This window comes from Agelaius phoeniceus, chromosome 13 (assembly GCF_051311805.1).
Source record: "Agelaius phoeniceus isolate bAgePho1 chromosome 13, bAgePho1.hap1, whole genome shotgun sequence".
Lineage (NCBI taxonomy): Eukaryota > Metazoa > Chordata > Aves > Passeriformes > Icteridae > Agelaius > Agelaius phoeniceus.
In genome coordinates, this window is record NC_135277.1 from 20,422,205 (window position 1) to 20,435,947 (window position 13,743).

Genomic DNA, 13,743 nt, shown 5'->3' on the forward strand with positions numbered 1-13,743 from the left:
GGAACATTATCACCTTACAGTCATTTTAGGGATTATTGTAATTTTTTCTCATTGCATTTTGTTGTATACTGCTTCATGCATGGGATATGACACTAAAAAGAGCTATTTGTCTTCTGTTGTAATTTACCTTCTCTCTGCTAGAGGGAGAAGAATACATACATGATAAGTTTAGGGGGGATAATATGGAATATCCTCTAGAAAATTTCATACTGGCTTCTGCCACACATGGTGCCTTAACACACAAAATAATTAAAAAAAAGAAAAAAGAGACAAGCAAACTAATGGAGTACTACTAAAGATATTTTTTTTAATTAATGCCTCTTACTTTTTCATAGAAATTATTAAAGCAAGAGCCATTTGTTATAAACAAATTTCCCATTTCCCACTGTAAAAAATGTGGAATGTCTTTCTCTTTCTTCTGCTAAAACATCTGGGGCTCAATGAAAGCAGCCTGAAAGTGGAGAAATTAAATGAAATGTTACATTCCTGTGTTGTCAGATGTCTGTCAGCTGCTAGTAAGAAGAATATTAAATAAATCCTTTAGGCTCTAACTGCATGTCTTACCATAGGGTTAGGGGTAAATGTGTATCAAGTTCTCTGTTTTAAAATGACAGCTTCTCCCAAATGGGGAAAAAATTTGGTGGTAGTGATGTTAGTGAAAAGATGCATATTATCTAGAGATAAAACTATGTATATTTCTATCTGTATAAATATATCAATAATACACAGGCATATAGATGCAGTATAGATGTAATCTACCTATATGTTGCATATAGATTCTATAAACATGTCATGTCTATATACATTTTAATGTGTGCAGAGCATTTTCTTTCTGTCCATAAAAAGTCACTTTTATTTTTTATATTTATAATGCTTTTATTCTAATGCATTTGACTTCTACTTATTAAAATATTTTCTCATTTCTTTGCATGTTACTTGGTAAGCTGCTCAAAAATTATAGCAGATATGGGGGGATTACGCTCCTTTTTATTAATGGGTAGGCCAGTTGGGAAATAAAAATCAGTTCTAGGGATTGAAGTAGGAAGTTCATCTACAGAGAATCATGTTTTTCTTATTGTCTACATTTGTAAGGGAAGATATGGAAATCATTTCTCTGACTTCAGCTGAAGAATATATGAAGGGGATAACATAAGAAATCTGTGATAATCTTATGTACACAACTCTCTAACATGACATTTAATTTTTTCAGTCTATAGCAAGGTTATGTTTCTTGCAGTTTGCATTAGGTGCTCCATAATGTCTTCCTTAAACCTTGTAAAAGATCTAATTTGGTGAAAAAGTAAAAAAAAAAAAAAATTTCTATTTATTAGTTTCTCCTAGTAGTTTAAAAGATGGAAGAAGCAGAGATTGGGGGATTGTTTGGTTAATTGGTTGGTTGGTTTGATGGTGGATATTTTTTCATCTTTTTCAATGAGTTTTGATACCTTCGACTGTGCAGTTACTTGTTTGTGTGCTATACAGCAGAGCAGATCCAAGAAAATTCTTGGTAGGAAAATGTACAAAATGTACAGTGTGCTTGCTGGTAGGCTTTAGTAACAGATTACATTTGTCACTAAGCTTTACAGTACTTGCCATGTGTAAATATATTTTCTTTAATGTATTCTGGCCTAGATGTTGTGTCTCAGAGGAGAGAATTAATTAGATGGGGAATTCCAGGGCTGGATTATGTCAATGGCAAGTAAATTGACTTCTCTTCAGTTGATGTTAAGTTCTTTTTAAGATTAGTATAATTAGTCTGATTTTACAGGTGTAGAAACTGATTTGGAAAAGCAGAGTTACTCACTGGGTTTGTAGGAGCCCTGTGAAGCACATCTGGGGCCGTGGGAAGGCAAGATACAGCACTGAGTTGCTGCTGGAACTGCAGCGTGGATGTCTGTGGGTGCCAATTAAACATTGGCACCCTGACATCTGACCCTAATTGAAGACATAGAGGGAAACATCTCCCTTGCCACGGGCTGGACAGAACCAGGACCTTTGCAGATCAGCTCTGTGTGTGGCACTGTCTGCTGCACTTAACATCAGGCTATTATTGAACAGTGTGGGATCCACACTGTAAATTCATGGCCCCTTTACAGTGTTTTGGTGGGCCTGAGATTTTTCTCTTTTCTCTCTTTCCACTTTCTGGACAAGTTTTGGTGTTGTCCTCGACAGCTGGTAACATTGAGGAAAAGAGTGAGGAGAGGGATTTGAGGCAAGTGTTGTTCTGTGTCCCATTGAAATGCAAGGGGCTCTTAATGTGTCAGGATGTACAAGCAGGAGGAAAAGAATAGAGAAATGTGTGAGCAGAGGTGAAGAACTGTCATACTGTACTGAATAGGCAGAGTAGGCTGATGTCATTGCCACCATAGGAACAAAAAAACCCCAGAGAGATGCTGGGCTTGATTACATCAGTTCATAAAATGGGCTTTGCTTTCCTCTTTGCACTACCAGCTTTGATGCAAACGCTGAGGTAATGCAAGAACTCTTAGTAGAAGTGCAAAACAACCATGTTGTAATTTTTTTAGCTTCAGAGAGGATTCTTTGTTATTGAGGGAATGGTGATTGTGCCACTCATTTTAGTAAGTACCTTTTATAACAGATGACATTCAGCTGGACTGGTAGAGACACATTTTCATCCTTTGATGCCATTTCTAAGAGTCCTGGTTGAAATGGAAAATTTTACTTCTTCATCTTCTTTTGCACATACACAGGAACTTGAATAGAGGAGAATGGAAGTCCTGCATCATTTTAATGCATTGAAATATGCAAATAGACTTCTTTTTTTTGTTGTTGTTGAACTTTCTGCTTGTTCTGCCAATAAATATGAGAATTTGAATGGGTCTTACTAAGAATGCTTATTGAAGCAGGCTTCCCAGCTTGCTGCAGAGGGGGACTTGGGCTCAGGTAAAACACCTAGACTGGCCAATATTGAAACAGCTGCCTTTGCAACCTGTTTCAGGAGCATGGGTAAATAAGGCTCTGCACCCTTACCGAGCTATTTGCAAAATGAGAGCTTAATTATGTTTTGATGTAGCTTATTGATACACAGACACATAGATATTGTAATGAACTTATCTTGGGGTTTAGGAAACATGTAGTTGTTTTGCAGAATTCTACTGTTTTTGTTAAATAGTAGCTATCAGTGTTAAATTGCTTATCCTGTACATCACATCTGAATTTCGTACTTTATACCAGCATGGTTTGAGAAATGTTTAGAATGTGGTTTTCACAGGGACTGAGAGGACATGTACTGGGGAATGCCCTTAATAAAAGGGAACCATTAAGGGTGTTGTGAAAATAATATTGATTTAGCACATGAGAAATAACAGTAACTATTTTATTTATCATAATAAAAAATGTGGAGTAGGAGGAGGGTAATTTTTGGAGCAAAACTTCGCATTGTGAAGAAGTGAGGGCATCCTGGGTCATTTTGCCAATGAAACTCTATAACCATGTAAACATAAAACATCAGCTTGAAACACTTAATCTAAGATATTGGGCATTTCTCCTTTAAAGTTCTGTCTTGCCTACTTTTGAAAAAGTAGAGTTAAACAGTTTAAAATTTTGTTTCCTATGATATGCAATATGTAAGGACTTTCTGTTAATATCATACTATAATCATCAGACAGTTCTGTTGCTTACAAGAGAAAACAATTTTGTGATGTATTTCCCTCTCATATTAGGAAAAAACCCACATCTGCCCATAAAATTTACAATTTTCCAAAGGATATAGGAAAATGATATTTAAAAAAAAAAGGGAGGAGGGGTGTGAAGCAAGCATTCAAATTTCCATGGAAGCTCTGTGTTTATGTAAAGTACAGCAGCTGCACTGCAAATTCCCCTCTCTGGATGACCTCAGTTCTGAACAAGACAGACTGTTCTGGGTGCAGGTGTGATTACTGAATTATTTGTTCTGTTTTAGTGTCAGTCAGTTACAGAGAAGTATTATGAGTATTATGGGAATAAAGTGAATTGGTAGATTTGGTATTCCACAGTTCACTATGTGCCTTCCTGCTATTGCAGAAATAGTTTATTTTATTCTCTTGAATTGCATTAGTTAAATAGGACAGACAAGAGGAAGGGACTCCAGCAACAACCTCTGAATACATCAGGCAGACAGAAAGGCAGGACTGCACTGAAGATACTGCTCGACATAAAAGACAGTTTTGACAGCTGAATTAGGATATTTTTTTAAGAGGTTTGTATATATTTTTGGAATTGAGAATTTTAATTTGCTTCTCCATGCTTCTTGAGAAATAGAGCTGTGAGAAATGCTCACTCCTAACACATGCATCCAGTCAGCCTTGGTCTGAATGGGATTGTTCTTGTCAACCTGCCAGCAGTTTTCCAACCTACCTTAGGTCACATTGGTCTTTGCAGGGTGTCTGTACTTATTTATGTTCTGCATGCCTTTTATCTCTAACTGGTTTATGCAATTTTATAGGAAAATCCTTTTCTTTCATCAGTGTTTGGTGCAGACTGCCAGAGAGCAGGACTGAATGTACTGAAATGTGGCTGCTTTTCTCACACTTGTCTCCAGCCAGGCAGGTGCAGTCAGAGTGGATCCTGAGTTCCTGAGCACCTGATGTACAGCATGTCAGCTTTTCAGGGTCTTGGAAGAATCAGCACAGATCTAGAACCCACAAAAGCAAGTCCTTTTAGAAAGATGAGTGTAGTTTCCTCCAAATAATTAGCAAATCCAGGCTCTCCTTTGACAGCCATGTAAGAGAACTATTCACTGCAAGATGTGTGACTTCAGCAGCCAAGGCAAACTTGCACTTGTAGGAGGTTTTCCCTTTTATTGATGAAAGGGCAATAAAAGGACATGGCACTTCATGTGAGTGGTAGTCCTGTAAGGGTTAAGGGGTGATGGCAATGGTATCTTTATGCATCCACTATTCTGTTCCTTTTCTCTTCAAACATGGTCCTGACAGGACTGGCTTTGTGTGAGGCACAGAGCATTAGTACAGAAATGTGTGTGAGAATTTGGAAACATTTTTTTAAAAGGCAAGGGGATTAAGATTCCTATGCAAAAAACAATGTACTCATAAACACTTTAGTGTTTGTTTAATAAGCTTGTATTATGCTGTGTGCTTTAAGTAAAAAACAGATGGAAAATGGAAGGACATTTGCTGAGACTGATTGTAAATACTGATCTTGTTTCTGATCCAGTGGAGTTTCTTTAAATGATCTAATTGAAGACATATAAGGAAACAGATCAGGTATCTCTGAGGATTAACAATGGCTTTGGGTGAGTAGGGAATGATAAACAGGTCAAAGGAATGTGTAATCAGTGCAGTCACACTATAGCATGATTCTCCTGAGCTTGACAATTGCATACCTTTCTTTTAAACCATCTGAAGCAGATAGATCTTCCTCATGAAATTGGTAATGTGCTTATGGTAGAACTTGGGAACACATCAACGTTTCTGATGGTGGGAAGTGGAAGTAGTGGAAGAGGGAGTTGGCAGGGTCAAGGACAGTTTGAGCACCACCCACTGCTGTTGGTGTTGGGAGTAGTGAGACACTGTGGTGGTAAACAGCTGGGGTTTCTCTGAGTCAGTCATTCTCCCTTCCCACCTCATGGCTCTGTCTACCTGCGTGGGTGGCCAGGTGCATTTCTAGGCAAGGAAGTCATTAAAATTGATGTCACATCTCACAGTCATGTAAGGGGGGAAAGGGGACATGATTGCATCTTTTTGTTACCTGTTTTGGAGCCTTTGTGCACTCACAAAGTGAGTGCTGTACGTGACCACCAGTAAAAAGGGCAAGGGACCAACACAGCTTGTATCTTTAGTCTCACCTGTCTGTGATAATGCCAGGCACTAGGCTGCACATCCCTATTATGGTGCAGGAAGGGTCTTGTTCAGAAACACAGCTGTGAATATCTTCTTGTATTCATCTGCCTTTCTGCTTTCTGGGGGTGGATGGTGGTTTTAGATCGATAGCAGTTGATCTGATCAAGGGTATAAAGGTTAGGGGTGATACAATTGGGGACATGTTAACTTCAGCAGGTAGCATGGCTTGTGCTTGGATCAGTTCTGCCTCCTGCTGAGAAAAACTGGTGCAATAATAAAGTGTCAAGGCTGGGTGTCTTGGAGCTTGATGAAGGTCACAGGTCAGAGTTCATGGTGTGCTCACTGTCCTGCACTAACAACTTGTGTCTGTTAACATCAGGGCTGGACATTTTGCTTCAGAAAAGGCACCTCCATGTAGAAGCTTAGGGCAAGGTTGCTACCTCAGCATGAGGCTACAGTAATCTGGAATAGTATTTTGTGTATGTGTTCTTTTGTTAGCTGGTGTAAGGTAGCAGGTCATCCTGCTTCTTTTAACAATAAAATCTGACACACCTGAGCCCAAGGAGGCCAGCTGGAAGAAGATATTGAAACTCCCAGTAAGTGAGGTAGCATCATGTAGCATTCAAAAAAGTTATATATCACTTGAGATAAATAAGAGTTGTTTCTTTATGATCTTTGAACTTGTTTGCATGTTTCTTATTTGTTCTTTCAGATAAAACAGTGAAGTCTTTAACTGCTCCAGAAGAGGGTCTGGAAGGAAAATGTCTCTGGCAAAGAAGTATCAGGTAACACTGGTAGTGGGGAAATTGTTAATTTTAAAAATATTTATCTGAATCAGTCTTGATGAATTGAGTTACACCTGAATTTGAAGTTACAGGTTCAGAGGAAGAAAATCTTGAGCTCTCAGGTCACTGAAACCGGAAAAGTGCCTGCTTTTCATTTTTATGTAAAGTGCTACTGCTTTTGATATGCAAATAGTGCACTATACTTTGTGACCTCAGTCTTCTAGAGAGCAAAAGGAAGGGCAGAGAAAAATCTGTGTGGTGCAGGAATTTAAATGATATGGAGAGAAGGTTCCTACTCCCTTTCACAATACAGTCCTAAATTCCAGTAAAGCACAAAGAGATCAAATCAGCTTGGACTCTGAGGGTAGGGATTGCCCTGTGTTGTAAGGGGCATTTGATAATTCCTGGGTGCCATGAGTATAAAAGGTAACTGAGATGACTGAATGTTAAAGGAGCTGGAGCAAGCAGTAATAGAACTGAGTGGGCTGTAGCCGAGTGACAGCTCATCATATAATCATCATGTTTTCCACTTAGAGCATCTCTGAAAAACAAGAAAGATGGTTTAATTCTTTCTGCTTTTCCTCTAAAAAGAGATTTTGAATAATTGTTTTCTGGAAAACCTTCATTGACTTCTGGGCTATAGGTACATATTTTGGGTGATAGAAGAGTTATTGCCTGTGGTTCAAAATATATTCTCACACTCAGACACCCCTCGTTAGATCATAGGAGGATTTCCCTTAGTCATTTTTCTTTTTCCTTAATTGCCTTCTCTTGCACAGAGGTCAGGTTGGCTCTGCTGGCATTTCATGGTGTAGAAGCAATCACTGAGGAAAGCAGGAGTTTGTGCATGTTTTGATGTCTTTGATGCACCATTCTTCTTCCTGCCCACATCTCACCCCCGAGGAGCTGCCAGAAGAATCCTAGATGGGCACAGATGGATCAGCAGAGTGGCTTTGAGGGCAGCCCTCTGCCCTCCCCATGGCTCAGCTGTACCATGGTGGGGAGCCAGGCCATTGTGCCCCCTTCTTCTCCCTCAGTCCTCAGTTCCAAGAAGCTGATCAAGGAGAAACAATGGTTCTGTGATTATGTAAAGCAGTAGCAGGTTCCCAGTTTTTATAGGAAGCTCTCACTAACCTCTAAGTCAGTCTTTTTTTTTTAACATTATCAGGAGAACGGCAACTGGAAAATGGCTTTATTAGGTGAAATAGGATTTAAAGGAAAATGGATCTCACGAGATGAAGCTAAAATCAATAGGAGATTGCACTTTATGCTGTGAGTCTTTAAGACTACATATGTACTGTGTGGTCTAGTTTTGGGTTAGGAGCTTGTCAGGTTTTGTATCCAGAGGTGGCTTTGCAGTTAATAAAATATTATTCTTTTTAAAGTTAAATTGCATTTATTATTGGTAAAGGTGGAGCTGTCTCTATGAAGTTGATGAAGTGTTGCCCTTTAAGGGTGAAGCTATGGCTGTGTTTTCCTGTGAAGTCATCAAACTGTGTGGTTGGTGCAGAGTGTAGGAGAGTAACTTCAATTCGACTTCTGTATTCTTTCAGAAGGGGTAGTTCTGTTAGCAGCAGTGCACTCCACTAAAGTTTGTGCAGCTCTCTAGCAGTAGGTTTTTCCACTGCAGCCCACCACTGAAGTATCTGTATGACTGGAACTTGCTTTGCTGTTGGCTTTCAGTTACTGTTGTGGGGGGTTGCATGTGTATGAGGTTCAGAAATAGCTTTTTCACAGAAATTTGGGGCAGATAAGTTAACTAGAAATCATCAGAAATTAGGAATATATATGCCAAAAGTCATTAATGTTCTGCCACTTCGGAATGAATGAATGAAGGACATACATTATCATTTAATTAAGAATTCTGAGCTTTTAGTGGCTAGGGGAAAAAAAGAGCTACTTATTTAATAGTGTTTTTAAAAGATGAATATGTTTAATAAAGTGTAGGTGTTCACAGTATTGGGGAGGCAAAAACAAGCTTTATGGTCTTGTATTTACTTCTCAGTCATATTTACAGACCACTCAGACAATCAGCAGAGCAGGTGTCACCAGGTGGCCCAAAGCCAGTGGTGCAGAGAAGGAAGGAATCCACCTGTTCTGGCCTTCTGGGGTTTAGCATCACCTTTGAGTCAGTGCAGACTGCTTTTCCTAGGGAAGTGCTGTAAGGCAGATAGGTGGAGATTTGGGATAACATCCTCTGTTGGTTCAATTCAGATTGTACCTATCTTATTTCAGAAAATGAATGTAGAATGTAGATAATTGATCAGCTTGACAGCTGAGATTTGGTATCTTTCTAGCATGGGCCTGGAGAAGTGCCTTTGTTTTTTGTGATAAAGAACTATGTGTAAGGTCTTGATTAAAAAGAGAGTTTTCCCTTGTGAAAAGGTGTCTCTAGCTTTTGACCAGTCAAACATTTGCTGTGTTTTCTGTGACTTCATGCTGATACTACAGATGCTGACACATAACCAGACATCTGCCTCAAAGTGACATGTGCTCTGGGAGCTAAAGGGAAGGTACAGAAAGCTTCCCAGTATCTTGGTGATACTGCTTCTGTCACCAAACCCTTCATGAGTCATCAGAGATTGTCACATTTTGGTTATGCCATAAACAAGGCTCAGGTTGAATTTTGAAAGTATTAATAACCTTTATAGGAACTTACTGTAAATGTTTCATGTTCTTTCCAGAAAAATTTTCTTGTGGTTGTTTCAGTTTCACTCTAGTGCCATTTGTTTTTCTTTCATTATGGATGAATCATCAAATAGCTGAATGTAGAATTGAATTTGACTGAGGTCAAATTCATTGCTTGTATTGGTAATTACAATTTCATTTAAATCTGTCATTCACACTTGTAAGAAGCTGTGGCTTTTGATCTAGCCTCCTCACTGAAAGACACATTTTGCCTCTCCATGCACATTATTTGTGCTGTCATAGGAATTATACCCAATTAGGATGACACCAATATTCTTACTCTCATTTTCCTAACCTCTGTTTTATTACCCAGTGAATGCATTTAAACATCCAGAAGGCAGAGAAACCACAAGGGACTTTTCTCTGCAGCCCCTTATGTGTTAATTTTTTTCCTTCAGGTTTTTACTATCTAAAGAGATATTTGTTCTGGCTATCTTTTGATTTCTGCAATTGGAACAGCTGTTTATATTGGGCCTTCAGAGAGACCAAGGGGCGCTTTGATGGTCAGTGACACTCTGAGAAGTCCTTCCATGTGTGCTGTTTCTAACTGAGTTGTGAGTGTGCAGCGGCTGGGCAGGATGAGAGGGCACCAGGACAGACAGGAGCATTACTGATGCACCACTTGCTCTCGTTGATTTGTGGGTGTGGCTGTAATGCGTGTGTGAAGGAAATGCTGCTGTTGCAAAGGAATCAGATGACCTCCCAGATACTGAGCACGGTTTTTCATTTATAATTGTGCGTACTTGTACAATCTGCACATAACGATAAAAACACTACAGTGAAACTGAGGTGAAGTTTGGGTAATGTTTCAGTCTAGAAGTTTGAAGTAAAGACTTTGGCAATAATGAAAAAAAGTATCTGGATTTTACATCTCTTTAAAATGTCTAAATTTGGCATTTTGGATTCTTTCCTATAATGCTGAGAATTAAAGATGCGTTATCTTTAGTAAAAAATGTTAGTAAAGTTTTAACAAATTTCTACCAGTAGAAATTTGTTAAAATGTACATGTAAGTTCCCAACAGCATGGAGTTGTATCTTCATTTTCTAAATCTTCAATATGTTGGTTTTGTGACCACCACCACTAGTTGGAAATACTCTGTATATGAATATGGAGACTATTTAGCTCTTTCTGGTCAGGTAACCATGGTTGTTCTCCCTTTTCAGTGCAATTCCAAAGAATAGCGAACTTAATACTCTAGGTGGCTGACATGAGTTCACCAGGTGAGCTCAGCTCAGCCTGTGGAGCAGGTAGTGTCTAAGGGCTTTTAAAATGTCCAGCAAAGGTGTGTTATGTTGAAATCAATTTGTGCAACAGCATATACTTGGAAAAAACACAGTTAAAAGAGTGGAAAAAGAAAATAGAAGAGTGGATTGGATTTTCTTTTTAACAAAGGAGAAAGTGTAACTAGGAGGGATATAACTTGAAAGAATTGTGTGATGTCACAATTAATATTCCTAGTATTTAAAAATTATAAGAATGAAAGCCCCAAAAACTTTAGATTATCTTTTAAGACTTTGATGAATGATGCATAGACTAATAGAGAAGCAATCAGTGTCAAAGAAAAAATGTTATTTGGTCACAGCATTGCTAAACAGGCTGTAAAAGAAGAGTATGTGCAGGTCATTTTTGATCTCTTAGCAGGTCAAGCAGATCAAAGCTATATAAACTACAATAAATCCAGTCAGGATGCAAAACATTTGAGATAAAGCTCATTAAACCATGTAGGTCTATGCTTTATGGTTAATTTAATTAATATTGAGGATTCTTTTAGATCAGTCTACAGTACTTGTTGGTCTTGGGGTTACTGGTTTTTTTTTTTAAATAATATTATTTTTCTTTTAAACAAAATGAGTAGTTTTCAATCTGCAGGTAAATTTTTCATAAGTAGAAACTGACTAAATCTATTGGATCTACTGGAGTATTTTACTCAGTTCTGCCACAGACAGAACTGGTCAAACTGGTAGAAAACCAGCCCTCTAAACTGATTTTGAGATGTGTTTCCTCTGTTTATCTAAGCCAAACTTGAAGGGGGCTGGATTCCTAAGAAGCTGCCATCTGATGTAGATAGCATAGAATTATTTTTTTCTATAATAATGGTACAGAAAATTATTCCAGGGTCAGAGTGTGTGGTGGGTATGACAAATCGATGCAGAACAGCAAATTAGTGTCACTTTTGGAATAAAACAGTAAAACTTGTTCTGCTCTTCTCTCTGTCCTCACAGGCACATGATACTGCAGAGATTCAAAATCAGAAGTAAATCAGCTGGACAGTTGCCTCCTGCCTTCCTAAATAGGCAAACATATTAGCAACAGAAGAAGGGGCCTACCTACCTCATTCCTGTGAGTAGCTATAAACATCCCCTTCACCCCTCAAATCAGCATCTGCCAGGTAGTTGTTTTGGAAAGCTGAGCATAAGGATGTGGTGAAGAAAACAAAAATTTTAATTTGTTTTCTTATTGGCAACAATTAAGTGTAGACAACTAAAGAAACCAACTAAAATTATTAACAGGCTACCCACATGCCTATTGCCTGTGACTGCACAGAGCTGATGGATGATGCGTTGTTACTCATTAAATCAACCTTTTCCTGTGCTTTCTAAAGCTTGCATGCTGCATAAATTCCTAAAACCATCCATATCATTGCCATGTTAAACTGATGCTGCTGTTGATGTGTCACTGCAGAAGCTGTCTGGGGCTCAGTTCTTTGCTTTTGTATTTCTTAGCAGTTCATTCTGTAATAACATGGTGTAACCCAATGTGAGGCTTGAACAGAAGATCCCCAGTGACCCCCTTGGTCAGGGCAGTGAGCAGAACAATGTTTGCTGAATTGCTGCTGTGTAGCTGATATTCCTGCTCTGAACTGCCTTTTCCTTGCTGACTTCTCTGTCCTTTCTCCAGGGAGAAGGTGGGTTTGCTGCTGTGGATGCCTGCCTTGTTTGCTTCACCAAAATGAGTTAGGGCATGCAGGAGAGAAGGGAGACTTTTGCAAGCAGAGCCTATCATGGTGAGTCAGATTTTGTCCCTGCTTTTGCTGTAGAGCTTCTCACTGTCCCTGCATTGCTTAAACCAAACTGTTTACACAGAATTCTCTCTCCCCTGGAAGTATGTTACACATAACACTTCCTTGGCAGCAGTGCTGGATTGGGAGGTTCTTCCCTACTGCTTTTGCCTCCCCTGCCCCATGAGGTCCACAAAAGTGCTTGGGGGGACCTTCAGCAAATTAAAGCAGCAAATTGAATGGAGCTGAAAATAATTACTCTCTACCATCTATGCATGAAAAGTATGAGAAACTGGTCTGTAGCTTTGATTTGGAACCACAGCATCTGTCTTGAACATTATCCTAAAATTAGGTACATGTGAACTGTATTTTTAATTTTGAGTTGCTAAATACCCTCTAAAATACCTCATACTAATACTCATAGAGATTAATTCTGCATGACTATAGATTAAGTTTTCTGTCATTGTATACTGTGATTGTGAAGGAGTCCCAAGAGTGCAGTCCCAGTCCGTAGCACTGCAGCATGGACATTGTATTTGCCCTGGTATCCTCATGTAATGGATTTGTTTCTAATTTTGAAGCGTAACCTTAGTTTTGAAATCTACTGCAAAGAACTTTCTCAACAGCAAGAGGGAGTAATGAAACATAGTTTGTTATAGAAGCATTGCTTTTCTCCCTCCTTCTCATGGTGATAATTCTGTCTCCTGCCTTGCCTTCTTTATTGCCTTCATTTTTCCAGGTTTTCCCAGCCTCCCACTTCTATGTTATCTCAGTGATATGGATGCTGCTGCTTCTCCATGATCAAAATGGATACTTGTACAATTCTCAGCAAGAATCCCAAAGGTTTTACTAATACCATACTTAATCCTCAAAAGCTTAAATAAAATCCAGTAAGCACAGAGGAGGGTGGAGCTTAGAAAAAATTTGTGCATCAGCTATAGAGAGAACTGATGAGCTCAGCAATAGTTCAAGAGCCTTAAGACAGTTTGGAACATCAAGTCCCACTTCTGAAAGGAGGAGACAAAGAATCTGTGTTCAAGCAGAGACAGACGTAGAAACTATGTTCAAGCAGAGACCTCTGGCAGTCAGAGACAAAAAAAAAAAAAAAAAAGAAAAACCCCAAAAAACCAAACCAAAAAACCGAACCCACAAAAACAAACCCCAAAACCAAATAACAACAACAAAAGAATGTGCTCCCAAAACAACACAGGAATGGGACAAATTAATGCTTGAAAGTAGCAAAGAAAGATTTGTGAGCTCTAACTTTGGTTTTCTGCTTATCCATGCACGATCCAGTCTGTTTACACATATTTGGTATGAAGGTTTGCTTGAAAGAAAACATTTTTCAGAAGATATTGCATTTGTTTTTGTTTAAATTAATCCTGAATTAATCCTGAATTAACTCAAAACTGTCATATTTGTAGACACACAAGTGCTTAGGCCTGTCTGAGTGCAGTATGTGGGAACCCTCTG

At 38.8% G+C, this 13,743-nt stretch overlaps 1 protein-coding gene across 9 annotated transcripts in view; it reads left to right on the forward strand.

Annotated features, from left to right (window-relative positions):
* Positions 1–13,743, forward strand: part of OTUD7A (OTU deubiquitinase 7A) — a 109,042-nt gene that overhangs the window by 29,456 nt on the left and 65,843 nt on the right. For 6 of the 9 annotated variants that reach the window (XM_077185693.1, XM_077185694.1, XM_077185697.1 and 3 more), the window contains 3 exons: positions 6,511–6,583; positions 11,495–11,612; positions 12,171–12,276. The gene's annotated coding sequence lies outside the window, so the exon portion shown is untranslated. Of the gene's footprint in view, positions 1–6,510; positions 6,584–9,669; positions 9,775–11,494; positions 11,613–12,170; positions 12,277–13,743 lie in introns of all 9 variants that reach the window. The other 3 variants (XM_077185699.1, XM_077185698.1, XM_077185696.1) reach the window with 1 other exon arrangement.